The sequence below is a fragment of the Copidosoma floridanum genome, unplaced genomic scaffold (genome assembly GCF_036245765.1).
Source record: "Copidosoma floridanum isolate Cflo_tuat_1 unplaced genomic scaffold, Cflo_Japanese_pri ptg000021l, whole genome shotgun sequence".
NCBI classification, from domain to species: Eukaryota; Metazoa; Arthropoda; class Insecta; order Hymenoptera; family Encyrtidae; genus Copidosoma; species Copidosoma floridanum.
In genome coordinates, this window is record NW_028321898.1 from 5,228,318 (window position 1) to 5,256,227 (window position 27,910).

The following is a 27,910-nucleotide window of genomic DNA, read 5'->3' on the forward strand; positions in this document are numbered from 1 at the left end:
TGCTATCATTTTTATTAATTACACCACAGCAACTAATGTTCGCTTTAAACCAAACAAGCCTTACTAGTGATTCTTTGTGTCAAAACGATAGATTTAAGTTAAATTTTGTGGTATTTCTGTGTATGTTATTATTTAAATTGCTAGGGATTAGTATGCTGTGATGTTGTAAATATGTAAGAGGATGCACTTATTTCTTTTATTTGTTTTTGCAACTGTAACATTAAAATTGATAGTTTATGTTCGTGAATTTATTTAAAAAATTAAGTAATACTAAAGACAAACCTGTGCAATAGGTAACATACTAAGTTTCAAAATTTAACAATTTTTGATGTTTTAAACAGTTGCTCAGATGCTTTTAAACTCCATTTTTAAGCCAAATCTGAGTTGACTGCTTTTTCAACCTAAATTTCAGTTGGCTCGTTTTTCACCAATCATCTGAGTAAGCTATGTCTTTTACCAAGCTCTCGATACATTAACGATTATAACGTATAAGAGGTTGTACAAGTACACTGAAGTACAGGAAGACATTTTACCAACACCTGCTGACATGCAGGGAAAGATGGATAAGTGTTTGGGTGGTATTGATGGTGTTATAGCATATTTGGACAAAAAGCTCGTAAAGAACACTAAGCGAACTTAGAAAAAGTAAGCAGCTGCAAGAATGTGGACTTTGCCTTGATTGCATTAAATGCAAGCTAATGCAAAAACAAATCGAAGTGTTAGGGTTTGTTATAAATAAAGACAAGCTACGTAAAGCGTTACTAAAAGCTAATGCACTGATGAACGTACATCAACCTAAAAATGCAAAGGAATCAGCGTAATTTTTAGGGCTAATTAATTTTAATAGCAGATTTTTAAATATATTTTCAAATACACATTTTGTTCCGCTGTTAGAAAGATGGCTCAAAAAGACCCATAGCTTACGTATCTAAAAAAATTCCGAAAGAGCTGAAACGGATGGTTATAGATAAAAAGGCTATGGCTTTATATTTTGGTTTCACGCGTTTTTTTAAGCTTTTTTAGCAGAAAAATAATTTAAAAAACTGATCATAAGCTACTGAAACTTATTTTCAGGCCAAGAAAATGAATTCTAGTTATGGTGGATAAAAGGGTTCCAACGAACTGCGTGCTATTCATAGGGATTTTTATCTAAGATCGAGAATGTCAAATCAAAGTCAAATACTAACTACAGTGCGCTTTTGAGACTCCCAGTAAATGACGATACGCAGATACCCGACACTAACTTTTCGAACGCATATTATTTTTAAAGTAAACTTCTGCATTTGACAGCAAGATGTTGGATTGTGAAAGTCAAAAAAATTCCGTTATTAGCAGTATCATTAAGTATGTTTCGTCTGATGCATCCGGTTAGAGAAGTTGTCTTGTAAAGAAAATTTATACTTAAAAAAAAGTTTAAACTGACTGTGGATAAGAGCTGTTAGTTTTGGGGACTCCGCGCATCTACGTATAACTGAAAGTATTAAGCCTTTCATTTTTTTTAAACTGTATGCATCTCACTGTATAATAGTAAAAATCAAAATGTCTGTAAGGTCATACGTAAGATGGTCAGGGCTTGATACAATAATGGAAAACTCAGTAAATAATTTCTAAATCTGTTTAATTGCATGAAAAAAATCCCCAAATACGCTATTGACTACATGGATCTGGCTGAGCAGAGTATGGAATCGCACCCATTGTAACTTCGCGGGTCCATTCTTTGAAAACATGTATTTGATTCTGTTGGATGCTCATAGCAAGTGGCCAGAAATCTTTATTTTAAGAACACTACAAAAACGTTTAAAGAGATCCAGCAATTTAAAACCTTATTTACGCGATTAAGACTTCCACTGCACTATAAAACGGGCGGAGGTCCACAGTTTCGAAGCAGTGAATTTTAACATTTTTCAAGGAGGAACGGAGTTAAACACAGTTTCTCACCCCATTATCACCCCGCTACAGACGGCATAGCAAAAAAATTTGAAACTTTCAAAGATATGGTATCAAAAATTTTTGAAGGGGGAGAGTCACTGGAAAGAGCGACAAACATATTTCTATTTGACTATCGAAGTTAGCACACTGCACTACAGGCTCAAGTTCTGTACAGCTAATGTTCAAGTGCACACTTAGAACGCGATTTGATTTACTCAAGCTGAATTCATCTCAAACGCTAGAGTCATTAGAGAGCACTGATTTTAACTAGGAAAGGAAGTAGAGAAGTGAGCGTTAGTCACGGTGAAGAAGTCTTGATAGATAACTTTAGGGTGAGTGACGAAAAACGTTCAAGAAGGTTGGAGTGGAGAGTGTCGACTCAACGAATAGTGGAACCCTATACCATACATATACGTAGTCCTTGACTACGAGAGAAAGAGAGAGAGAGAGAGATAACTCGACAGTCTAGGTGATAGAGAAACATTTCATTTTTCTTTTAAGAATTTTTGAAATGACGGCACTGTGCGAATGAAGAATCGCACATTGGCTAAAAAGAAAGTGAAAGATAAAATTAAGAAAGCAGTGAGAGCTATAGCTGAAGCGAGGAGGAAAGAAATAGAAGTGAATCCGACGAAAAACAGTGGCCACAGGCTAATAACCCTCAAAACAATGAGGGAGTAAATGAGATGATGAGATACCAGAGTTGTGAAGCTGTTTTGAGCTTTAAAGATATAATTGACGAAAATCGAGAATGAACATTTTCTTACTGAAAAATTGGATGCAAGTCTTGTCGCACAACTAACATTGTTTCAAGCAGCGAAAAAAGCTGAGTAAGTAATGGTAATTACTCAGATATGAACGTGTCAAGTGTCCTTGGTAAATATGAATTAGTATCTCTTTAGTAACGTGGTTTTTTGTGGCAATATTTAAATTATTTCATATTATACACTTCTGGACAAAGATATGGAGGACTCAACAAAATTTTCAGCTGCATAGATCTTCCGAGTATTGTCAACTTATTATACAAACAGTATGAGAGAGTAGTTGGTCCTGCAATCGAAAAAGCTGCAAAAAAGCAGCTGAAGAAGAAAGACAGTTAGTTATTAATAATTGTAACGAGCTTGTTAAGATGTTGTGAGTGAAAGTTTTTCAGTTGAACTTTAAGTTATTCTGATGATGAAAATATTAAATGGATAATTTTTTTTTTTTACACTTGAAAGATTTTGAAATAAAGTAATAATTTTTATAGTTTTAGTGTTTGGACTAGAAAATTGATTTTACTTATTTACAATCGATGTATTTTTTAAACAACTAATGATTCTCACAATTCTATTTTTTATGAAATGATTTTATATAAGACAATTTTTTTTACATTTATGACTGATTACGCATAAAATCTTTTATTTACATCTGACAGATTTTTAATAAAATAATGATTTTTTAAATTTTAGTGTTTACAGAGTGATTTTATCGTTGAATAATTATTTTTACATTTACAACTAAATATGTATGTAATAGATAAATGAAAATCTAAATACTTTATTATAATTGTTTTTTATTTTATGAATTAGGATTTTTGTATTTGTCCGTAGGCCATCCAACATTGTTCAAGATAATTATCCTCACCTTAAACTTCTGGAGTCCTCAAATTGTAATCAACCAAGCTTTGATTCCGCATGAGAGAATATTGTCAACATTGTCATGTCACATGATATGGAATGGAGTACAAGGGGAAATGAACGATCATACGATAACTTAAATGATTGTGCTGCTATCTATGGTTTTCTCTGTCATAAAGTATTAGGTTTTACAACTCGATAGAGACAATGTTACCCATGATATAAAGGACATAAGAAGCATGATCACGATTGTCAGAAAAATTTTGAAAGCTGTACAAAGGCAACGGAGGCCAGTGCTGGACTTCATGTAGTAAATAAAAGCCAAATTTTGCAAGAAGTAAATTTGAATGTGCGAATCATCATTGGCGATGAAGTTAGTAGCACAACTGCTGCAATTAGAAAATGAACAAAAATTCCAGTTTACAAATTAGCTGATAATTATCATTAAGTCAAAAACTTTGGAAACGAGCTTTATGATATTGCTAAATCTTTGAAGGAATTAAATGAACCGGGAATTAGAGCACACTAGAAAAAATTATTTTCTTATGCTATTTCACAAAATTAAAATAGCACTGAAAATTCGTCTCGAACAATAAGAAGCATTCCAGATTACATATTTAACTGACATGAAAATTGTGGGAGTTGGTATAAAAGAGAAAACCAAGATTCACTGCAGACATTCGTTCTCAAAGATCCTGATTTGTTTGATAAATTTGTGGAATTTTTTACGTGTTGCCTGTACTGTACTTGCAAAAAATGAAGGAGACGTATGTTTGTTGGCTGTAAAATAGAATTAGGTTTAACACCCGGAGTTTTTACGTCAAAATTTTGTATTAATAGCAACAAGTTAAGGAAATATGAATTTACGAAATTTTTTTAGAAAAAGTATAAATTGAAAAGATTAGAGCTTACTGCAATAGGAAAAAATATACGTAATACTAAGGAAAAGAAAGAAGGGATAACATACTAAAGAAATAGTGGAATAAATTCGAATTCTAATACCAAATTCAGACTTTCTCACATGAGGTTGTTTACTTTGATTTACAAATGTCTGGATTTGCAATGTCTAATGATGTTTCGCAAATTACAGCGATTTTTAAAAATCACAAATTCAACGTTTACGTAAATCCCACTCAATCGCTTTCTGTTTACATTACAAAAGTTAATAGTTTGCCTATCATAAGAAATAAATTATGTTACAAGGGCGTTGAAGTAAATGCGATAAACTTACATAATGCGTTAGTATCGTTCTCTGAATTCCTAAAATCTGTTTTGTTGTTGTGCAATTTGGTGGCTTATAACGGTTACAAATTTAATTTTCAACGATGGATCAATGCTATTGTAAATACTAAATTGATAGATGATCATTCAATGGTAGTATAATGTTTGGATACCATACAATTATTTAAAAAAACTTTGCCAGAAAAACAAAGACTAGGAGCTTTGTGTCTACTGAAGTAAGTTATAAGTTACTTCAATTCAACTGACAAATCAGAATTTTAGGAAGCTCTATTTAATGGTAAGATTTTACGAGACCTGGTAATTGCAATTTCAAATACAAATTTTTTATTTACACATAGCCAATCATTTCATGACTTCATGTAAAGAGTAAATATTAATTAAAAAGTATCGTGCGTAGAGTTAACGTTGTTGAAGCAATAATTTCTAGGGATTTAATTTGAAAAATTTTCTGAGCTGGCTTTGACATAAACAGTTTGAAATAAATGTATAAAAAAGATAATGGAAATAAAATTGTTAAAATATTTTCTAAAAAAAAAAGAATTTTTCAAGTAAACCTTAGTGATTAAAGATAAAAAAAGCTTTTAAAAAGTCACAGATTTTTTTATAAGTTCAATACAAATCATCACTTAGGTTAAATAAAATTATTTAATTGTTTTTAATTAATATTTATTATATGATCATAAATTATACTCAATATTATCGATCTTTAGAGTTATTTATTGTTTATTTGTTATTTTTTATATTCATGAAATATATAAATTGTCAAATATCATTACCAAGATAATTTATTTCCGAAATCCAACTCTCCTTGCATTCAAACCTTCTCATACTACATTCAATACTAAGTGCTACAGATTTTAATATTACCGATACGGCGAAGATGCCGTCTCGCAACGACTAGTCTAGCTTTATGACGAACTCTCGTTTATTTTGCATGAAATTTTGCAACTTTAGATTGAAATATCTCTGAAACGGTAAAGCTAGGCTGCTTAAACTTCTGTACACCACTTACTTATATAGTTGACTGAAACATATATTTTTAGTATACGATTCTTAAAATTACAAATAAAGTTAAGTATACAAAAAAGTGGGTTTCACTACGTCTCTGCAACAACTTTGCCATAAAAGCCTGTGTATGATCGACTAACTTCAATAATTAATATCTCGAAAACGGTGAAGCTGGGCTTTCTCAGATTGAAATATATTATCAATAAATACGGGTACGAATTAATGCAAATTTTTTCAAAGGCTTCCTAAGATTACGCAATATTGCTAGAACCCCCTTGAAAGGCGAAGTAGCAAAGCAAGTCTCATCATCGACTTATTTAGTAAGAACGGATGATAATACCTTACAAAAGCGACATGTATGTCATAGAAATAAATGTATCAGTAAACGAACACGCAGATCCCCTCGTCTGAACACAAGTGTTAAAAAAGGAAAAAGTTGTAATATATGCCTTGTACGTAGGCAGTAACTTATTGTAACAGACACTTCAAATTTGCGGAACTGAAATGAGACAGCCGCACACTAGCCACCAGGCCGTAAACACTCAACCTCGAGCCTAGAGCTTCATGTATTTGCTTACTTATAATAAACTATGTATTACAAATTAACTCAACATTATATTGTATAGTTATTACTTGATACCAAGACATCTCAACATATATCTATTACAGTATGAAAAATATAATAGAATTAATTAGGTTGCACAAGTAGCACAATCTTTTAGAATTAAAACATGGGATTTTAAGCGTTTTCTTGTTAAATAACCAATGTAATAGGTACATTAATTCGTTCAGCTTCATTACTTAAATATATAACTAGACTATCTCATTTGTGAAATTTTATACTTGAAAATCAATGGAATCACAGGTATACTATGAGACAAAAGAAGCTTCTAGGAACGCTTATAGAGATTCAACTTTCTAAACGAATAAAGTATTAAGAATAAAAAATTTTAAAAACTATGTGAATGAAGATGTACAAGATAAAAATAATGTAATATTTATAAGCTTCATTGTTATTCGTAAAATGTTAAATAAATATCACTTTTTAATTTTTTTTTTTTTATCATATTATTTTTAAGTAATTCAATCATATTACTATGCTGTATGATAAACTAACTAATGTAAACAAGAGTGTAAAAAATGCAACTAACTATTTCGATACACAATATATGATTCACAACACTTTAATACGCAACACAGTTTGTATGCAATATTTTTATAAACTTATATAAGTTGGTAAGAATCATAGCTCTACAAGTTTTAATGTACGTTCGACTGCATGAAAGAATCTAAAACAATAAGCCAAAAATTAGAAAAATCAAGATTTTTTCAGTAAAAAAAGTATGTATCATCATGTAAAAAAAATAAAAAAATATATTCAAAAGCACAAATTACTTATGCAAAAAAAAAATTTCAAAAAGTTACACGTTCACTTTTGATAAAAATCAGTTCTAAGCTAGAAAGAGTAAACTGTTTTGTTTAAAATATTTAGGAATAAGAAATAATATGGAAAGCATAGCTTCGACCGGTCCTCTCTGTTGCAGTTGCGGGCTATGTGTCCATACCCCAGACAACGCTAGCATCTGAGGACTTTAACCCATCTCCTCACTTCACAGCTTGTGAAGCCTATTAACAGCCTTTTTGCTTCTTCTTTATATCTGGCATCAGTCTCTCCAGTATTTACCAAAGCTACCTTCTGCCCATTTTTATTCGCTCCTAACAGCGTCACTGTTCTTATCTTTAATGAGCAACCAGGGATTCTACTTAATGCGTGTTCCACATCAGCCTTTTCAGTAATTGGATCCAGATCCCGAATTTTGAGCGTTACCCTTTTTTCGTCTGTTTTAACAGATTCTATCCTTTTAACGATCTTAGCTATACTGTTAACCAGAGCATTTCTGTTCTTTACTCCTTCAACTTTAAAAAGATCTCCCTTTTGAGTCGTAGTGACTTCTTTGACCGTTACCCCTTCCTCTTCCCGCTTAAAATCAGTCCTCATATTCTTTAGGACCTCGGCAAAGCTTTACCCTTCCGCGATCTTAACGAAAATTTTCTCCTCCTTTTTTCTGACATTATCACGTTTGCCGCTGTCACTACCATTAATTCTTATCTTTCGAATAAGCTCTTGATTTTCCCGAGTCTTTTTTCCTTGTTAAGAAACGGGGGTTCGGGATCTCCGTCAGAGCTTCCGGGCTGCTGTTCCGCTTGCCTATTAGCACGCTTTTCAAAAATCTAAATTAGATAGAACGTGTGATTCTCTTCCTTTTTTCTGATCTGTACGTCTTTCGCATCACATTACCATCAGCTTGTTCAAGGAGGTTTTCCATGTTCTTCCTAGTCTCTTCACGGCTATCCTCAAACGAATGTAAAAGGTTCTCAACACCCACGGGCACAAGCTTTAATTACCACAGCATCTCAGAACCATGCACCCGCGGAAAGCTTACTTCATCCACCACTCAAAGGACGCGCCCCGTGAGCCAACTTCCTCAGCCAGAGGATTGTAATTGTTTTTTTATTGCTATTATTATCACCATTATTGTTGTTATTGTTATTATTATTACTATGATTATTATTATTATTATTATTATTATGATTACTGATGTTATTTTTATTATTATTGATTGCAAGCATCATTTATTTTTCGAAAAAATATGATTTACCTGAAAAATACGTAATATATATGAACAAACACTTTACTGCACTACGTTTGATCAACAAAAAGTTTTAAGCAACAAAAAAATAAAAGTATTTTGTTTACTTATCACTTAGAAACAATAGAAATACCTAAATTTCTGCCAAAATTTTTGTTTTGCATGCTTTGGAAGTCAGAAAAAGTACTAATCGCGGATGGTAAATTTAAGATGTGACAGATAATAAGTAACTGTGTAAACATACATATTGTCATAAATATTCACAAAGTTTCAGCTCATACAATACATCTAGATAACAAAGCACTTATATCGTACACAATTGATAGGAAAATTTTACGTACTACTTTTAATGTGCAAGATTTCATAAATGGGAATTACAAAAACCGCACAATAGATTTAATTGACTAAACGACTTAACGTCATCGGCAACATGGTTTAGCATGATAACCCATGGTTGTGGAAACGCGTCTATCTAAATGTAACAAAGTAGATAAGTATGTTTCTACTTTACTATGAGTTTGACAAACTTATATATATTAAACTCATGTAACAGTACAACCGTTATTGTTACTTGGGTGTAACGTATAGATCGGATGCATACATTTCGAGCTATCGTAAAATAAAACCAGCCGTGATGGGTCCTCGGAGCCCTGGTCAGAAATAAGTTCAATGTTCATTCACTTTTTAGTAGATGCTTGTTCTATACAGTCATAATGTATAAAATAAAATATCAATATAATCGAATTAAACTAAATAATTTATAATGAAATATACTTGTAATGTATGAAATAAACAATGATAACTTAAATGCTGAATTATCTGGGATGATTAAGTTGAATAAGAATAAATGACTGTATAAATTTTATCTTTATTCATAATACTTAATTTAAAAAAAAAAATAAACAGTAATTATTACCAATAAAATATAAATCAAAGTAAACGACAAACAAGTCTTCTTTTTTTCGTAACTGTTAATCACTCGCAGCAACACGTTGCAATGTTGTACAAATTAGCATTATTTAAGATAAGTTCAAAATAAATATCTCTAGTAATAACTTTATTCAATCATAAATATTTTTAACTTGCACTAAATCATTTACACACTCTATTGTATGAAAAAAAAAGTTCAAAATATACAAATGTTGAAACAACGAAACAAATGAGCCACAGAGTGAATACAAATACATGTAAATCTCTTATATCGACGCCCCAGGCGAAGACTACGCCCTAATTGGCCCTGGACGAGAACTATGCCCTTTTGACGTCCCGGGCGAAGACTATGCCTTTTTTTCTAGTCCGGACGAAAACTATGCCCTTTTTTAAGGTGGCTCCAGCGCCTAGTGCCGTATCAAAATGGGGAGACTAAAAATTAATCATTCTTTTCTTTAAAATATGGTATAAAATTATCGTTGAGACTGTTGTAAGCCATATTCTACATTTTATCTATTACTTTAGTGAGTTAATATAAAAAAAAAAAAACTTTTATGGTGCCTTAATTGATGAACTGTTACGGTACGCTCCTAAGTTAAAGAGTAATTATACCTATATATATGTACTCTGCAGAATGCAGACAGCTGAAAGCTGACTTGCACTCGCAACTGTATACTTAGTCTCCGATTATTTAAAGATTTTGTTCGATAACAAGACACTTTTCTCATGTCATCGAAAACTGCGTAATAATATATACAAGATAGTATGTTTTTTACACCTTACGGGTTATTTATATAAGTGCAGCAGTAGGTTGTATATCGCGTAAGCTTGCATTTCCTATCTAACCCGTCTTAAAACTACGATTTTGTAAGCATGATTTCTTACAATTTTTATCGTCAACCTTAATTTTTTTTTATACGATGGAAAGATGGGAATTCAAAGAATATAATTCAATTTTATTAACCTCGGTTGGGTTATTTATAATTTTAACATTGAGGCCACTGGAGCTACCTTAATCCTCAACGAAGACTATGCCCGGTTTTTTCGAGTCCGGGCGAAGACTATGCCCTTTTCTGAAGCCCAAACGAAAACCATGCCCTTTTTTCTAGTCCGGACAAAAACTATGCCCTTTTTTGGTCCCCGATATAGACTATGCCCGTTTTTTTCGAGCCCGGGCGAAGACTATGCCCTTTTCTCAAGCCCGAACGAAAACTATGCCCTTTTTTCTGGTCCGGACGAAAACTATGTCATTTGTTTTGAGTCTGGGCTAAAAATATGTCTTTTTCTCGCGTCCAGACGAAAACTAAATTAAAAAACACCCCAAAATTATATACTAACTCAATAATATAAACAATATATACTTATATAAAACAATTTAATATTTTCAGATTTCTCGATACTTGTGTATGTATTTATATCGATATAAGTTTTATCTTTACATCGAGATTCACATGTACGTGAATCTACAGACGCCTTTGTAAAAAATTAACATGTAATCATTATTCTGAGCAGGTCTAACGGCTCCAGTATTTGGAGTTTTCATAAGTGTTAGAAAAAAGGGGTTTGTGAGCTTTTTTTAAAAAGATTCCGTAAATTGTATATAACAATAACTGTAATTTATTTAAACTTGCTAATTTATTCATGTGTTAAAAAATACTTTGTAATCCAAATATGCATGTCTTACAAACGTTAATTAATAAAAAAAAGTTTACTTTTTTCTTAATTTTTTTACGAATATTATAATTAATTATGTCACGAATTGTACAAATTTTGTTAATTTTCTAAGTTCAAGTAACAATAATTATATTAGTTACTTATAATAATCAACAAAAATGTAGAAAAAATAATAAATTTTAAAATAAAACGTAAACGAGTCTTTCATATTCATTAATTACAAATTACCATGCTCATAAAAACATTCCTGAGTTTGTATTATTATTTGATAATGGTGTATTATTTTTTACAATTATTTATACAAATGTAAACAATAACCACTATATAAGTATATTTGACTATACATCTAATTACGATAACAAATGTAAGGTGAGCTTAAATGAATTGTACTTAATCCGGGCTCTAGAAAAAGTCAATATCTTTATCCAGACTCAGAAAAAATGTAATTGTCTCTACGCGAACTAGAAAAAAAGGGCATAGTTTTCTTCCAGACTCGAGAAAAGGGTATAGTTTTCGTCCGAGCGCGAGAAAAGGGCATAGTCTTCGTCCGGGACTCCAAAAGGGCATTGTTTTCGTCTGGAACAGACAAAAGGGCATAGTTTCCGTCCGAGCGCCAGAAAAGGGCATAGTCTTCGTCCGAACTCCGTAAAAGGGCATAGTCTTTGTCCGGGACTCCAAAAGGGCATAGTTTTCGTCTGAAACAGACAAAAGGGCATAGTCTTCGACGGGAATCCTAAAAGGGCATAGTTTTCGTCTGGAACAAACTAAAGGGCGTAGTTTTCGTCCAGACTGCGGAAAAAGGCATAGGCTTCGTCCAGGCTTCGAAGCAGGGCATAGTCTTTGCCCAGGGCGTCGATATATGGTATGAAATATGAAAAAGACCTTTACAGAAATTTCTATATATTTATATACATACTTACAGTGACTAAGTGTAGTGCTGACGGCACGCGACGTGGGCAGGAGATACCAGCTGATTACAACTGAAGAAGACCGAACAAAAGAGAGCTATCGAGTCTTTCGGTGCGCGCGCGGGAAGAGAAAGCCGAGTGCGGCAATGTAAATAGCTTTATACACGTCTGTATGATTACAACGGGATTAAAAAAAAGTCTTGCTACACTTTTTTCGGTCCAGCCCCAATTCACCCAAAACTCATGAAGCGAAAAAAGGAACTTTGTTCTAAAATTGAACAAGGTTATTAAAAAAGTGTCTACAAATTCTAAAAGCGTATTTTTTTACAAAAATGTACTAACTTGCAATGAACAATATCTTGAAAAGTATGCTCTAATGTAAATGCGGCCAAGAGATTTTTTTTTCATCTTGGTAAGAACAATCTCGTGAGTATAGTTTCCTGAAATTATTTTTGATAAGCCAAGCATATCAATACTAGGAAGATTCACTGGTTAACAAGCGCCATGATGTAAGAACTTGATCGATGATGAAAAAAAAATACATTTCCGTATTTTTAACATATTGTTCATGGCACGTCCAAGATCTTCGAGCATACTCAATTTATATATACTGACAGCTTTTTTTTCTCATATTTTCAATGCTCTTGAGGCTAAAGTAACACGCATATAACAAACTAATCGGCTACGCCATTTTTCACGAAATTACAAATTGAAAGAGAGGCATAATTACCTCCTACAAATCTATAGACTCCTATTTTTCTTCAAGTACAGCTCATGTCAGCCACGGCTCTATGGAAAGCGTGTCTGCGCACTGATAATCATAGCCAGAATTAAAATTCTAGTTAAGACAGCAATTTTTATTAAAAAATTAACTTTTTTTCTAGACAGAACTTAATCGTCTCTAATAATTTACTGTCTCTACCACTGACTAACTCACCTCGATATCCACCGTTACACATTATATAGAAAAACACACTATTCGGTATTAAAGTAGTCATGCGTAAGCTTTCAGAGGAATATTAATAAACCAATAAAAAAATTATCTAGTAAAATTATATTTTACGCTAGGATACGTTAATGGAATAGTAGTAAAATATATTTTAAAAAAGAAATACGCACACGTTTGGGTCCATGATTAAATTCTTTATTTTTTTTAAATTAATCTTTCAGTGAGTTTATTAACTTCAAATGGATAGTAAACGTTTAGAACTGATGTTCATATTACCATTACATGATGGAATTACTCAAAAATGTTGCATTGCAACTTAATTTAAATTATAAAAATCACATTCAAATAATTATTATATACAAATCATTTTCGTTACTCATTCAAGAAGGCCGTGATGCCCAAATGGTTGAGCGCCCTCTAGGCACCCCTGATGGGTGTGCGCCCTAGGCCTCACGAAATACAAGGATACTATGGAGCTAGCAAGTTAGCAAGCTCAGCTTAAAGCGAATTAGGGAGAAAAGATCCTCCAACCAACGGGAATAAACTATTCCAGGACACAAAGTATTGCAAATATGCCTGTACCACATGACACAGAAACATATATGTATGTGTTCAGAAAAGGTGAATTATGCAGACAATCAAATGCATGGGAAGTGGAGGGAGGTAATACTGCGAACAAATTAGGAATTATGCGGCCAACCGCATAACTCTACCGTGTCATTAACATATTTCTTTAAATATATATATATATATATATATATATATATATATATATATATTCTAGTAAGGCTTCACTCTCCTGCTCGCTCCGCAAAACCGATTCCCCATTTCCAGTTTACAATTGATTATGTTATTGAAATAAAAAAGGTTCTCAGTTTTCGTTTTTTTTAAACAATATTTTATAGAAAAGTAACCTAATCAAAAATATTAGCACATTCAATTTCAAGATGAAATATTAAAGTATGATAATTTTTATGATCTATAAGTTAGTCAGATAATTGAAAACACGGAAAAAATAGCAATACTTTCGAAATTAATTGCTTATTATAAGCCAGTCCTTGGGCCCTATTCACGTTCTTACTATTAACAGAGATTTGTTTTAAGTAACTTAAAAATTTGTTATTGTATTTTTTTTATGAACTTTCAGAGCGTCTTCTCAAGAAGATAAATAGCACTATTTGCACTTGTAAAGAATGAAGAGATGAAAAAATTTTCTGGCTTATAAAACAGATTTAATTTTTAATATGTATACTTTAAAGTGGCTCATCACCTTTTTAAAGTTAAGCCAATGCATTCATATTGAAATCCATGGTAAAATAAAACTGGAAGAATCCACAGTTTTAATTCTCTTGCTAAAAAAATTGAGGAAGTACAAAATTGCGTAGTGAAAAAAATATATTATATGTTATAAATCTAAAACAAAGGTTAATCTCGATACGTAAGAAAGCGGATTTATATCTATAGGTATAATCATCGAACTTGCTAATCGATGTTTTCAAGTGTGATTGTCTGATGCCACACAAACACATGATTCAGGAGTAGTATAGGCTATTCTGACATGAATTCAAGAAATGAAAAAGTTAAATTAACACTTTTACAATATTATTTGTATCAACTTTCATACGGACCAAACTCAAAAAAATTTAATCCTTTACTGTACGGAGGACGATTAATTCAACAATTTATTTTACATGCATACATTATGGTGGAAAGTAATAAAATGATTTTTTTTGAGATTATCAAAAAATACGAAGAATATAATGTTACAAAGAATTATTGGATCATGTTATGAAAAGCGCTTCAAATATTTCGAAAAATTTCGAAACTAAAAAAGTCAGTAATCTCTTTATTTTACCTTCAACATATACAGGCAGTCCTAGATATATGCAGCAACATTTCCAAGACGCTATGGCTATTATGAGAAGATTTGGAAAACCAGATTTCTATGTAACAGTTACATGTAACCCATAATAAAAGGAATTAAAAGAAATTTTTAAAAAATTTTCTACAGAAACTATTCCCAACGAAGTTTCTAACATAACTATTCGTTTATTTCATCCAGAATCACAGTAAATTTTTGTGGTAATCCTCTTTTTTGAAATTCGATTGTAAAACAATATGTTTATACAATCGAATTTAAAAAAAAAGGATTACCACATGATCACATTCGAGTTACATTACGTCTAAACAATAAATTAATAAAAAAAGAAGATGTAGATAAACATATATCAGTTGAAATTGTAACTGAAGATGAAAAATTAAAGAAATTGATTATAAAACGTGCTTCATGGACCTTATGATAAAAACACTCCTTTTTACGATTCAAATAAAAAAATTTGTAAAAAAATTTATCGAAAACAACTTTGTTTAAAAACTTTCTTCAAAAAAGATGGTTATCCCGAATATACAAGAAAAGACAATACAAGTGATAATCATAATTATAAAATCAAAAACAATAACATAAAAATTCCTATTAATAATTCAATGGTTGTTCCTTATAACAAATACTCATTAAAAAAATATAAGTGTCTTATAAATGTAGAATGGTGTGCTTCTATCCAAAGTATTAAAGACATTTTTTTTTTACATTTACAAAGGTAGTGACAAGATTTTTTGTAAATTAGAAATAGAAAATAAATCTGAAAATCCTGAAATAAAAGATGAAATGAGTGAATACGTTGATGGACGTTACTTGAGTCCCATGGAAGCAGCATTTCGAAGAAAATGAGATAGAGGAATCAATTTATAATTGGAAATCTCCTTTGATGGCATGGTTTGATTTAAACAAAATATATAATTTCGAAAAATCTATGAAGAACCTGTTACGTACAATAACATATAGCTATGCGTGCGTGTGCCTCCACTGGTTTGGGCCCGAAAGAAAGATAAATAGGGAAGAGAAGTGATAGGAAAGGGAGAGCGGAAGAAAAGAGTAAGGGGGAGATTAGCTAGAGACACGAGAGCGAAATGACAAAGTCTGCGGCACTAGAATACACACACAACTTCCCTCGAACATAAAGGAAATATAATTAAGTATAAGTTAACCAAAACTCAACCTATTACTCATTCCGACACCGTAAGCCCCACATAACAGCTGGTGTCAGAAGTGGGATACAGACAAAAATTTTTACAGTCTGTAGTGTGCGCGGAAAACACTGAACCTCGCGAAACAAAAAATTTAAAAATTATTTTTTTTCGATTAATCAACGTAATAAAATAAAGAAAAGAAAAAGAATATATCGCTTGTCATACAGAAAAAAAAGTGTCAAAAGTGCCGGACGCCAAATTCAGTGGCCTAACCGTTACAATAAAAGGAATCTAGAGGAAGCGTAAAAAGAGAGGGAGAAATAATCGAAAATTTGTCAACACTGCTACCAGACCAGTACAACGATATAATAAGAAACTGCATATTAAGCCAGCAGACCAATGTACCAAAATACTAGGACAACTACCAATTACTACAGCCAGAAAGATACGGATAAAAGGAGAATACGGTATGCCAAGCCTAGACAGGAGCCCCGGACAAAACACGGGATCACATCACTCATAAGTAAGAAACAACGGGGAAAAGCGAAGGCAGGTCAACTCACAGAAGGATCAAAGGACAACTCATGGGAATACACAGGATTGTCATTATACTGACCATCGTGACAGGAATCTGGAAAGTAAAATTTCACTGTTCTTATGTACCATCCTCATAACCCCCAAGGCAAAACGCACTCAAAAAAAAAAATTTTTCATATCGATATTATTACTAAATCACAAAATCTAAGGACCTTGGTTATAACACATAATTGCACGCACACGCATATACCTGATATACAGGGGACAAACACTCGATACAAAATTTTCCAAATTAATTAATAAACACAAGGAGTAGTTAACCGAAAGCGAAAAAAAAAATACTATTAACGAACACTAATTAGAGCGCATGTATCTATTGGGCTAACACAAAATACACAACATCGACAGTGCCTTACAATGAAACAAAAAAAAAATATGTATGCACGAACACATAAGACAAACTACAGATAAAACTAGAAATCAACATTATGAGTGACGTAGAAACAAACGGTACACTGGGAGAAGGAGTACAGAAAGCCGCGAGATGCACAGACGTACACACAGTGTAACCGATTAACACGAACGACGAAGTGATATGGATTGACTTAAAAGATGATCGAAAATCATGGGCAGAGTGACAGAAAGCCAGCAAAAAAACAGAAGCTTTTTATGATTCAAACTTGAAGCAAATTAACGCCCAACATAAGATGCAGGCGGCTATCTCATAGGCAAGACATAAGCGATAACGAAACTGATGCTGTATGCTGTATAGAAACATATAAACCCCCCTTATTAGAAAAATTAAATTCCGAAGACAAGCGTGAAAATGCGACAACTAACAGGAGCTAACCCTTCACTAATCAACCTAGCAATTAAGCGCAAACTGGACACAACAAAATATACACGATATGATAAAAGAAGCAGCTGCACCGGCAGTGCAACAATATACAAACCAAATATCTACGCAATCATAACGTCCATTATTACAGCAAACCCATGAAAGAACCACACAGCTTCAAACAAAAATACGAATCCCAGTAGCTCAAGAGAAGCAAGTAAATGAGACCAAGGGGGTTGCTCGTGATACGAACTATAACAATAATAACTACAGGAAAAGTATAACGACACAACCCCACCCTGCAGAGGAATTAGAATCAAGTTGGGCGAATACAAATAACATAAATGCCCAAAACTAATTTACGGTGCCTCTGCACTACACAAAAAAATTTCAATTACATACGCCAAATCTAGAACATGTGACGGCGATCCCGTTAAACTACCTCTATTTGAGCAAATGGTGAAAATGGTATCATAGTCTGTAGGCCCCTTGAAAGAAAGTTTTTTTATAGGCTCTCTGGCACATAAATTTAAAGATAAGGTAGTCGAATTTATACAACGGCTAGTACACTTCTTTTCTGTAGACCAATTTTTAGTTAAACTAAAAGACAAAAACAGCAGCATCGGGAGCGTCGATACGTTATTAGTAAAATTAACAGTCATAAAGTAATGCAGAGGCAAACTCGTAGAAGATTACAGCAACCACGTACAGAAAATGTACGATAAAATAATAACACTCCAAGACTCGGACACGACACTACTCCCTAGTCAACGACAGGCGTTTAAAGAGAGGGCTAAAAAAAAAGCCATGAAGCAATTCACGTACGGGATACAATCGCCTAATAACTACAGGGTAACATGTTTTAGTCCAAAAACATTGAGCGAAGCTATAGAAGCCGCGCTAAAAATGTAAAGCAACCTCAGCTTACGCGAGATGATGCCAGCACGAATCGAGGCTTAGGTATATCTGGTGAGAACAAAAGTAAAAGATACGGACGATCATGCGCGCAACCAAGAGCAAGCAGAAGCATGCGAAACGACAGCAAAGGTAAAACAACCGGGAATAATAAATATTGCTCGTATTTCAATGGATACGGGGAGTATGCTACAAAATTAAATGTAAAACTGGTAGCAGACGCGACGAATGAGAAAATTCTAAGCCCAGATAAAGAAGCAAATGATCTACCAGCGCAGAAAGCACAAGATAAACAAATGTAAGAGTTAAAAATTGTGCTTACTGCAAATTCAGGGGGCACGATACAAACGAATGTCGCATACTAGTGAGAAACGAACAAAGTGATAGAATTAACCAGAGCGACGGATGCGAAAAATTTAACAACAATAACAGGAAAAATTCGGAAGGAAATTTCAACTACCAAAATAATTATAATTACCCCCCTCATACGTATAATCAGAACTATAACAACGATAATAGAAGGAACCCCTATAATAATGCGGGTTACAACAGATATAACAACTACAACAAGGACATTAATTACCCAAGAAATAACAACAACAATTACAACAGCCAGTACAGTAGCTACAATAATTATAGAGGCAATTGAAACTATAACAAAAATTATAATAGGGGTAAAAATTATAACGACAGAGGAACCTCCGAATAGAACAAATGATACACCTAATGGAGAAATATTTACACATAGTACGGAACATTTAAACTCGCAGGACGCTCGTCTTGCTCCACAAGTGCCGAGCGGGCCCCGAAAATAGAAAGAGAGATAAAACGCAAGAATGAGATGGAGACAACCAAGAGAGAGAAGGAGCTAACAGATTTAAACAAAATAAACATTAGAAAAACATACCCCGAGCAGGCTCATCAAACGGCTGAAAATATTAACGAAGAAAAAGAGTTGAAATATAACTTATGACTAGTAGCCCTTTAGCTGACGGAGAAAACATTAAGAAAAACATAAACCTACCTACCCGCAGGGTAAATATTACGAGTACTGTAAGCACACCACCATCAATAATATAAGGCAGCAATCAACTGTAATCATATAGAGCAAAGTTTTACGCGTAAACTGGTGCCGAAATATCAATTATAAAAGAATGCTGTCTCGCTACAGACACATATATAGAGTCAAAGAAAGTAATATTTACGCGGATAAAAGATGACAGCAGCCACGTAAAAGTTGGCTGGATTCCCCTACAAAAGATAAAACAGGTAATCTTATTTAGGAATTCGATAGGAGAAAATAAAAACTCAAAAATATGTGCGGAAATTATAAGCATAACAGAAAAACAAATTTACGAGCATCGCTGGGAACGACGCTGGAAGGTTTAACGAAGCAATGATCAGGCTTTTTAATACTAAAAATTCAGATAAAAATAAAAAAGATAATAGAGTTGTAACATAAGTAAGTGCCATAAGCGGTAAAATTAATAACGATGTAAAGAACGACATTAAAAATTCCGAAGATATTTAAAAAAATCGGATACAGCGGCTCAAGTAAACAAAATAATGAAAATCGTCGATACATCCAGGTGCAACACGGAGGAATTAGACAACATCCGGAACCTTATAGAGTACAATCCTTTTGTATTTGGCCTCGACAGCGAGCCACTAAAGGCTACAAACTTAATTCAACATAGAATAACAATGTCAACAGAGAAAACAATCGTTGCCAAAAGGGTACGTTATCTAATAAAACTAAAGAAGCAAATGCAAATAAAAATAGACAAGCAACTACAACAACAAATAATTTAACCCTCGACATCCCTATACAACTCGAATACGTGGATTGTCCCGAAAAACGTGGGACTAAACGAAGAAAAACGCTGGAGAGTCGTAACAGACTTCTGGCTATTAAACTAAATAACGCTCAGTACGTGTTGTTCACTGCTATCCTAGAATGAAATCTTGGAAAATTTAGCAGCTGCAAAATATATAACCGTGGTTGATTTGAAAAGTGGGTTTATCCAATTTGAAATTCAGAAGGAGGACTCTCATAAAAACGCGTTCTCAGGACCAAACGGACATTACCAATATAAACAAATGCCGATGGGATGCATAGAATTCCCAAGTACATTCATGCGAGTGATAACACTGGCACTAGCGGGCCTACAAAGACCTCAGATAGAAGTGTATATGGACGTCATCATGTTATTCGCAGAAAACTTGGAACAACACGGAATAAGATTTAAAAGGTTATTAAAACGCTTAGCCGACGCAAACCTCACAATAGAACCAAGAAAATTCCAATTCTTAGAAAGGAAGCGAAAGTACTCGGTCATATTGTAGGCAATGGCCAGATCAAAATAAATCCAAAAAATATTGAAGTAGTAAGAAGTTTTCCTGCACCAACAAATGCGAGGAAAATGAAACAATTCCTCGGGCTAGCAGGGTACTATCGACGCTTTATCAAGGGTTACGCAAAAATAGCCCAACCTCTCTCAAAGCTTACATGAAAAACAATCGAATTTAAATGGGAGGAAGAACAAGAATATGCGTTTATAGGACTTAAAAACGCTCTGTGCAGTGAGCCAGTACTGAAAGCTCCAGATATAAACGAATCCTTCATTATAACAACCAACGCATCGGACTACGTCATCGGAGTAATTTTAAGCTAGGGAGAGATAGATAAAGATCACCTTTGTGAAAATGCGTCCAGATGCTTGAAAGGCAGTGAATTACGATAATCGACCTACGATAAGAAATTGTTAGCGATAGTGTACGACAAAAAGCAATTTGGGCCATATTTGTTCAGTCGTAAATTTATAGTTGTAACGGACCACGAACCACTCAAGCATTTTCACACATCAAAGAAACCGGACTCAAGATTCACAAGACTGAATGCAGAGCTCCAGGGACTTGAGTTCGACGTTGTCTACAGACCTGGACAGAAAAATAAAGTATCAGATGCCCTCCAGTACTAAAGTAGAGGAAAACCCAGAACTACAACGCCGGAAGCTGTATGAGCTTGCGGAAAAACAGAAAAGAGACGATCACGGAGAAATAAACGCGCCCCTAGCACGACTATATAAAATGCATACAAGGAGACAGAGAAATCTGACACAAAAGAATAAAAAAGTCAAAATAGAAACATCTGACTCAGAAGAGTCAGACGAGAAAGTAATTAAAGAGAAGCCCAAAAAACCTAAAAAAAGCGAGCACATATCAAGCACTAGCAGTTACAGTAATAGAGATACATGATCAGAACAGGAAATGACGGAAAAACCAAAAAATAAGACAAAAGAAGACAACCTTACAGCGGTAATCAACAAAGAGGAGATTTTGTCTCAATGACCAGCAGACAATAAACTAGCGTACATCAGTGTTTCTAACTACCCAAGACATTTCGCGCACACTTATGCGTATGTTTACTCTCTCTCTCTCTATCCCTGAGCAGGAGAAGGGGAGCGCCCTCTCCTTAACTTAAACTTAAGTCCCGCCCACTTCTCACAGATTAAATATCACATTCAACTGTAGCTGAGCAGAGTCCTCGATGGGTCAGTTCGATAAACATTTTACTCATACGAGACCCTGCACGGCAAGTCTTCGATTCCTGGTCATTGCCACTTTTTTTTTCTTATTTTTTTATGGAAAATATACGTGGATGATAAAATGAAGGCTTGATTTCCAGAGAAATTTTCTGCAAATTATTTAGTGAATGCTAGACAAATTTTAGCTTTATGTATTAAGAAAAATTACTTTTTTAAAAATTATGTTAATTATTAAATCAAAAGCGCCTGCTGAAAATAATAAATAAGCAGATTATGCTACGTGAAATTTCACGATTTTCATAAATTAATTTGTATATTTCAAAACTTTGAAATGTGTGCTGGCATTTCGTACGTAACATGCGTACATTTTAAAAATCTCAAACTACATAAGTTTGATATGAATTAATATGTGGAATAACACATAAATTAACAAAAGATGCAATATGCTCTTTTTTTGATTAATAAGTGAACTATTTATAAGGAGAAAATTATACAGTAAATTATATGGACTAAGTGGTAAGGCGCGACAAGTCGGTTAGCAGACGCTAACTCGCTTGTACATTGTACGTTAAAACTATAGTAGTAAAAAGTTTTATATTAGAATTGTTTAAAAATTTGTGATAGTATAAAATAAAATTTTAAAAAATCTCTAAATTACTAAGTAAAGTAGATGTATCATCAATTTGATTAGTCATTAAAAAATTGGGATGGTGTTGGTTATTAATGTCACTGCATGAGTTAAGAATTTATTTGTTTATGTAAAAATGTTGAAATTGCTCTACTGTATATAATAATCTATTTTATTTGGTACTACAAAGATAACTTTTTTTTGCCGCTTCAATAGTTTATCAAATAAAACAATGTTCTGGCATTATTAATTAATAGTAGATTAGGCCTATAAGGGAAACCTCTGAAAGAAAAAATTAAAGCTTGACTTACAAATTTTTAGCAAAGTGAAATTTCATTGTAAATGAAACTCCTTACGTAACAAGGTTTTTTATTGTCATATTTATATGAACACTTTTTTAATTTTTACTTTAAAAAAAAAAAGCGCCGAGATACTTACCGCTAGGTGGTGTGGAAACAGTATTATTTTATTTTTTTTTATCAAACCATTTTTCCTTTATTAATTTTGTGTTCGTTGCTTATTACATAACGCACCATTTTAACACTTTTCCACGTTATGTTAATATTATGTTATGTGGTTTTATGTGGTTTAAGATTTTTAAAATGTACGCATGTTACGCACAACAAAATGCAAGCACACATTTCAAATTTTTAAAATATACAAATTAATTTATGAAAAGCGTGAAATTTCACGTAGCGTACTCTGCTTATTCATTATTTTCAGCAGGCACTTTTAATTTAATAATTAACGTAATTTTTAAAAAAGTAATTTTTCTTAAAAGATAAAGCTGAAATTTGTCTAGCATTCACTAAATAATTTGCAGAATGTTTCTTCTGAAAAAAAGCCTTCATTTTATCATCCACGTATATATTCCATAAAAAAAATAAGAAGAAAATAGTTGCAAGGAATCGAAGACTTGCCGTGCAGGGTCTCGCGTGAATAAAAAGTTTATTCAACTGACCCATCGAGGATTCTAATCAGCTATAGTTGAAAGTGATATTTAAGCTGTGAGAAATGGGCGGGGCTTAAGTTGAAGTTAAGGAGAGGGCGCTCCCCTTCTCCTGCTCAGGGATAGAGAGAGAGAGGGTAAACATACGCATAGGTGTGCGCAAAATGTCTTGGGTAGTTAGAAACACTGGCGTACATACGCAAAGGAAAAAATTTGGAAAAAGAGGTGAAAACAACAAGTACACCATTTGTAAGCGAAGGTATCGCGGAAAAAATACAACATAGAACTCGTAAACGTAATTGGATATACTACGTAGGAAAATCCCAGACTTTTTTAATACTGTCGAGCATTCGCACAACTTGAAAGGGATTATTATTGCGCATTGCGATTCACCGGCAGCAACATAGAGTAAATCCGAACCAGCAGAACATTCGGGATTCAAACTAGCGCAGAATAGTGAGGCTGCGGAGAGAGCAGAAAGAGGGAGAGCGGAAAGCTAGGGAGGCAATAGAGGAATTGGCAACAACAGCAACATCTGACGGAGACAAAGAAGGTAAAGAGATATCGGAATATAAAAGAGGGGTACAGAACCAGAGAGAAAGTAGAGCCAAAGATAGACAGCAGGTAGATAAGCAGGGGACGGAAATGACCGAACCAAGCCAAACGGCTCCAAACGAGCATGCGAGTCAACAACCGCCAGATACACAAAAACCCCACGGCGAAAACAATAATTATAATAAAAACAGAGGTTCAATAACCCAGTATAAAATCAATACTTAACGAATCAACTAATCGATTTCGAGCAAAGGTCTCAATCAACGTTGAAAAGAAAGACATTAGGGGGAAAGGAGGCATAAGAATCGATGTATGGAAAAGCGATGATATACCGATCGTGATGAACGACGAGGAAGATGCAAAGACTCGAGTATCGGAAGATAAGAAGTCAAAACAATACTCAACAACAACCATGAACTCGGAGACAGGGAATGCGCTTTTATATTCTCACAACTGTATGAAGCAAATATATGCATACACCTACTAGTGACACCCGATAAGACAGTATACCAACACTTTATGGGGGGGGGGGAAGACGCGGAATTTAAGCACATTTATCTTGAAAGCCTACACTACCAAGCCCTCGTAAAGGAAACCAATAGGGACGCCTCACCTAAAAATAATAATGAAAATCAAGACGACGATCCTGATAACCAGGAACCTCGAGATAACACAAAAGAAAATCTGGAAAGAGATGGTAACAACCAATCCGTAAACAAACGAGACAGAGAGAATGGTGAACAGGGGTACCGAGAGCAGTGAAGAAAGCGAGAGAGAAAAAAAAAGGGAGAAGGATGATAAAGAGCGCCTAAACCTTCACCACCACTGAACACTAACACTAAACGAGACTCTCTCTCACCAGATAGCAACCGGGGCCTGAACAAATCTTTAATAAAAGAAAGCAACGATAGTCCAGGCGAAGAGAGAACAATTTTCGACAAAGTGGACACAATGAAAAAGTATAGAGTATGTAGGACACGATTGCCACGCCACATACCTCTATGGGCCCCGCAAGGCAACACGGACCCCATTTCAAAATGAGAACTCTCACCCTGTTTCAAAAAATGAGAAAAGTCAAAGATCATCCATTCAGGTACATCGATAACCTAGCGTTCTTTACAATAATAGACGATATTCCGGGCACAGAGACTATCGACGCGCTATACAAGCGAGGCTATATAAACCCGGTAGTCATGAATAACGAGACGAAGGCATTCAGCGACGTCATGCTATCCAAAATAAGGAAAGTGTGCGTTATTCGTACGTACGCGAAAACTCACTTCGAGGATTCAGCACTGAAATCCGATATAAAGTAATGCGTAACAGCCCTTAGATCACTGGTAATGGTTAACAAATTAAAAACGATAGGACTGGTAAGAGACTTAGCAATACTTACTCTTAACCAATGGACGAACGTAGTCGAACAGCTTGAGAAAATCTTCAAAGGCATAAAAATGATCGCTACTTTATACACAAATACAATAATAGTGCCACCAGTAGATCAGAGATATAAGCTAATAAAAGAATATCATGAATCGGCATTAGGGGGACACCGTGGTAAGTATAAATCGTATAGCAAAATAGCGAAAGACTTTTATTAGCGAGATATGAGGCTAGACGTAAGGCAACACGTACTCGGCTGTTCGTCATACCAAACGAAAAAGCTAGTGCAAGTAAGAACAAAACAGGCCCTGGTGATCACTGACACTCTGAGCAGACCATTTCAAAAGATATCGATAGACTTCTACGGACCAATAAGCCAACCATCAGCTCGCAACAATACATACATTTTATCAATACAAGATTGGCTAACCAAATATGTAGTGCTGGCACCCGCCCAGAAAGCAACGGCAGAGGAAACAAAGAGAGCCCTAACGGACAGATTCATTTCATACTTCAGAGCCCCAGAGAAATTATTAACGGATAAGGGGACACTCTTCATGAACAGAACTATGGAGGAATTCGCCAAACTATTTGAAGTCGACAAAATCGGGAGCACAGCTTACCACCCGCAAAGCAACGGTGCGATCGAGCGTATGCACCACGTCTTGACAGAGTATTTAAAAGCATACGTTAGCCAAACTGAAAAATGGGACGGGGTACTACCACTGTGCGCACTGGCATATAATACGTCAGAGCACGAGAGCACAGGCTACTTCCCACACGAAATCGTATTCGGCCAACGTGCAAAACTTCCGTCAAGCATTAGGGGAGACCAGGGCACGCAGGGCACTCTAACTTTATTGAGCTGTATTTCTTAAAGGAATGAAAATTAGAGTAGCTGAAAAATTGTGTTGTAAAAGTATGATACTTGTGGACCTAGCCTACAAGTTAAAAAATTATTGTGCAACATTTAAAATTTAAAATAAGAAAATTGCTCGTTCTTCAAAAGCTCTACTATGCCCCAGGGGTGATATGGTGTAGTACGGGCTGGGGCATTCGTAGCGTGAAGGATACATAATAGTTAAAAGGTGTGTGCTATAGAAAAAAAGTAAGGTAATTCGTTTATTTATTTTCGAATCTTTCTTTACATTGTAAGTGAACTTAATATAACACTAAATCATGAACACATTAAATTTTTGTAATAAAATTCTTTGGCTTTTAAATATGTTATTCACTGCATTAAATCAAAGTAAATTATTAAATAAATTCTGTTCCTCTGGAAAATCAGTAGCAAAAAGGATTGGGCAGTCTAGAATCGATATATTATTCCGATTGCAAATAGTAGAATTCGCACTCTGATGTTCTTTTAATTGTACTGTTTTGTTAATATTTAAAGCTTTCAGTGAATTTCTTCGCGTGTTTTTTGTAGTCTTAACAGGTAAACTACCTAATGTTTACATTATTCTACAAAAAACTTAACCTAAAAATCAGCTGTGTAACGCTCGCGCCAGCGCTCGCACTACCGCGGCCAGGCTACGCTCTGCCCCAGCCAGATGCTACGCTGTGCCCCATTTGACACGCTTGCTTGTTTTTGTTATAATTTTGTTGTTACTTATTTTCTAAAAAAATTTAAAAAAAAGGAATTGTAGCTAACGAGTCCAGCTTTCAATTAAGCTCAATTGTAAAAATGTTGCTGTAATAGGCTATATTTAAAAAGCTGTTGAACATGATCATCCGATCAATGTAAACACTACAAATATTAAACTTTTTTTTAAATGAATAAATACTTATTATAATGCCTAAAGGAATTCAAGGGACATCAGTATAGGCGTTCAAAAAAAAAACCTGAAAATTATCATTAGTTTTCTTTTTATTTAAATGCCACGCAGACCCAGACTGCCACGATTACCCTGGTCTCCCCTAAACAGCAGGAAAAAAGACGTACGTACACAGACTTGCTAGAACAAATAACTGGGAATCCTACACAACTAAGAACGCTGGCGCGAATGACATACACAGAATAAGTATAGATAAAAATACTATTACGACAGGAAACTGAATACAAAGTTTTTCATGGAAGGAGAAATGATATATATACTAAAAGAACCGTCCAAAGGGAAGTACGACAACCATTTTGGAGGGCCATATGAAACAACGGGCATAGATGACAAAAATCGCAACGTAAAGTTACAAAGAGACAACAAAATACGCGTAGCACATGTAGACAAAATCAAAAAGGCGTGTATATGAAAATCCCCAGACCCAGCGGAAAACAAGAAGAAAAAGGAGCAAGACACTACAGAATTAACACGTGCTTTTTGTTCTCGGCCCTTGGACGGACAATAACGAAAATGCAAAAATGTAGAAATTAAAAAATTAAACATGTAAACAGATACAGAAAAAACGCACACATAAACGTAACGTAAAAACGTCTCGGAAATCGGAAACCTCTTCTTACGAAATCAAAGCCAACAAATACGTATAGAACTCTTTGGAAAGAAACCTCTTTTTATTTCGCAGCCCTCGGATGCGCCGCGAGTGAACAACGAATTCTACAGTAAGAAAATATAAAATAACAAATAACTGCATAACCAATAGACATTTAAACAATCAACACTCT

At 34.1% G+C, this 27,910-nt stretch overlaps 1 protein-coding gene across 4 annotated transcripts in view; it reads right to left on the bottom strand.

Moving 5' to 3' along the window:
- The window catches only part of IntS3 (integrator complex subunit 3), a 254,728-nt gene that overhangs the window by 174,936 nt on the left and 51,882 nt on the right, over nt 1–27,910 (bottom strand). The gene's annotated exons all lie outside the window — the stretch shown is intronic.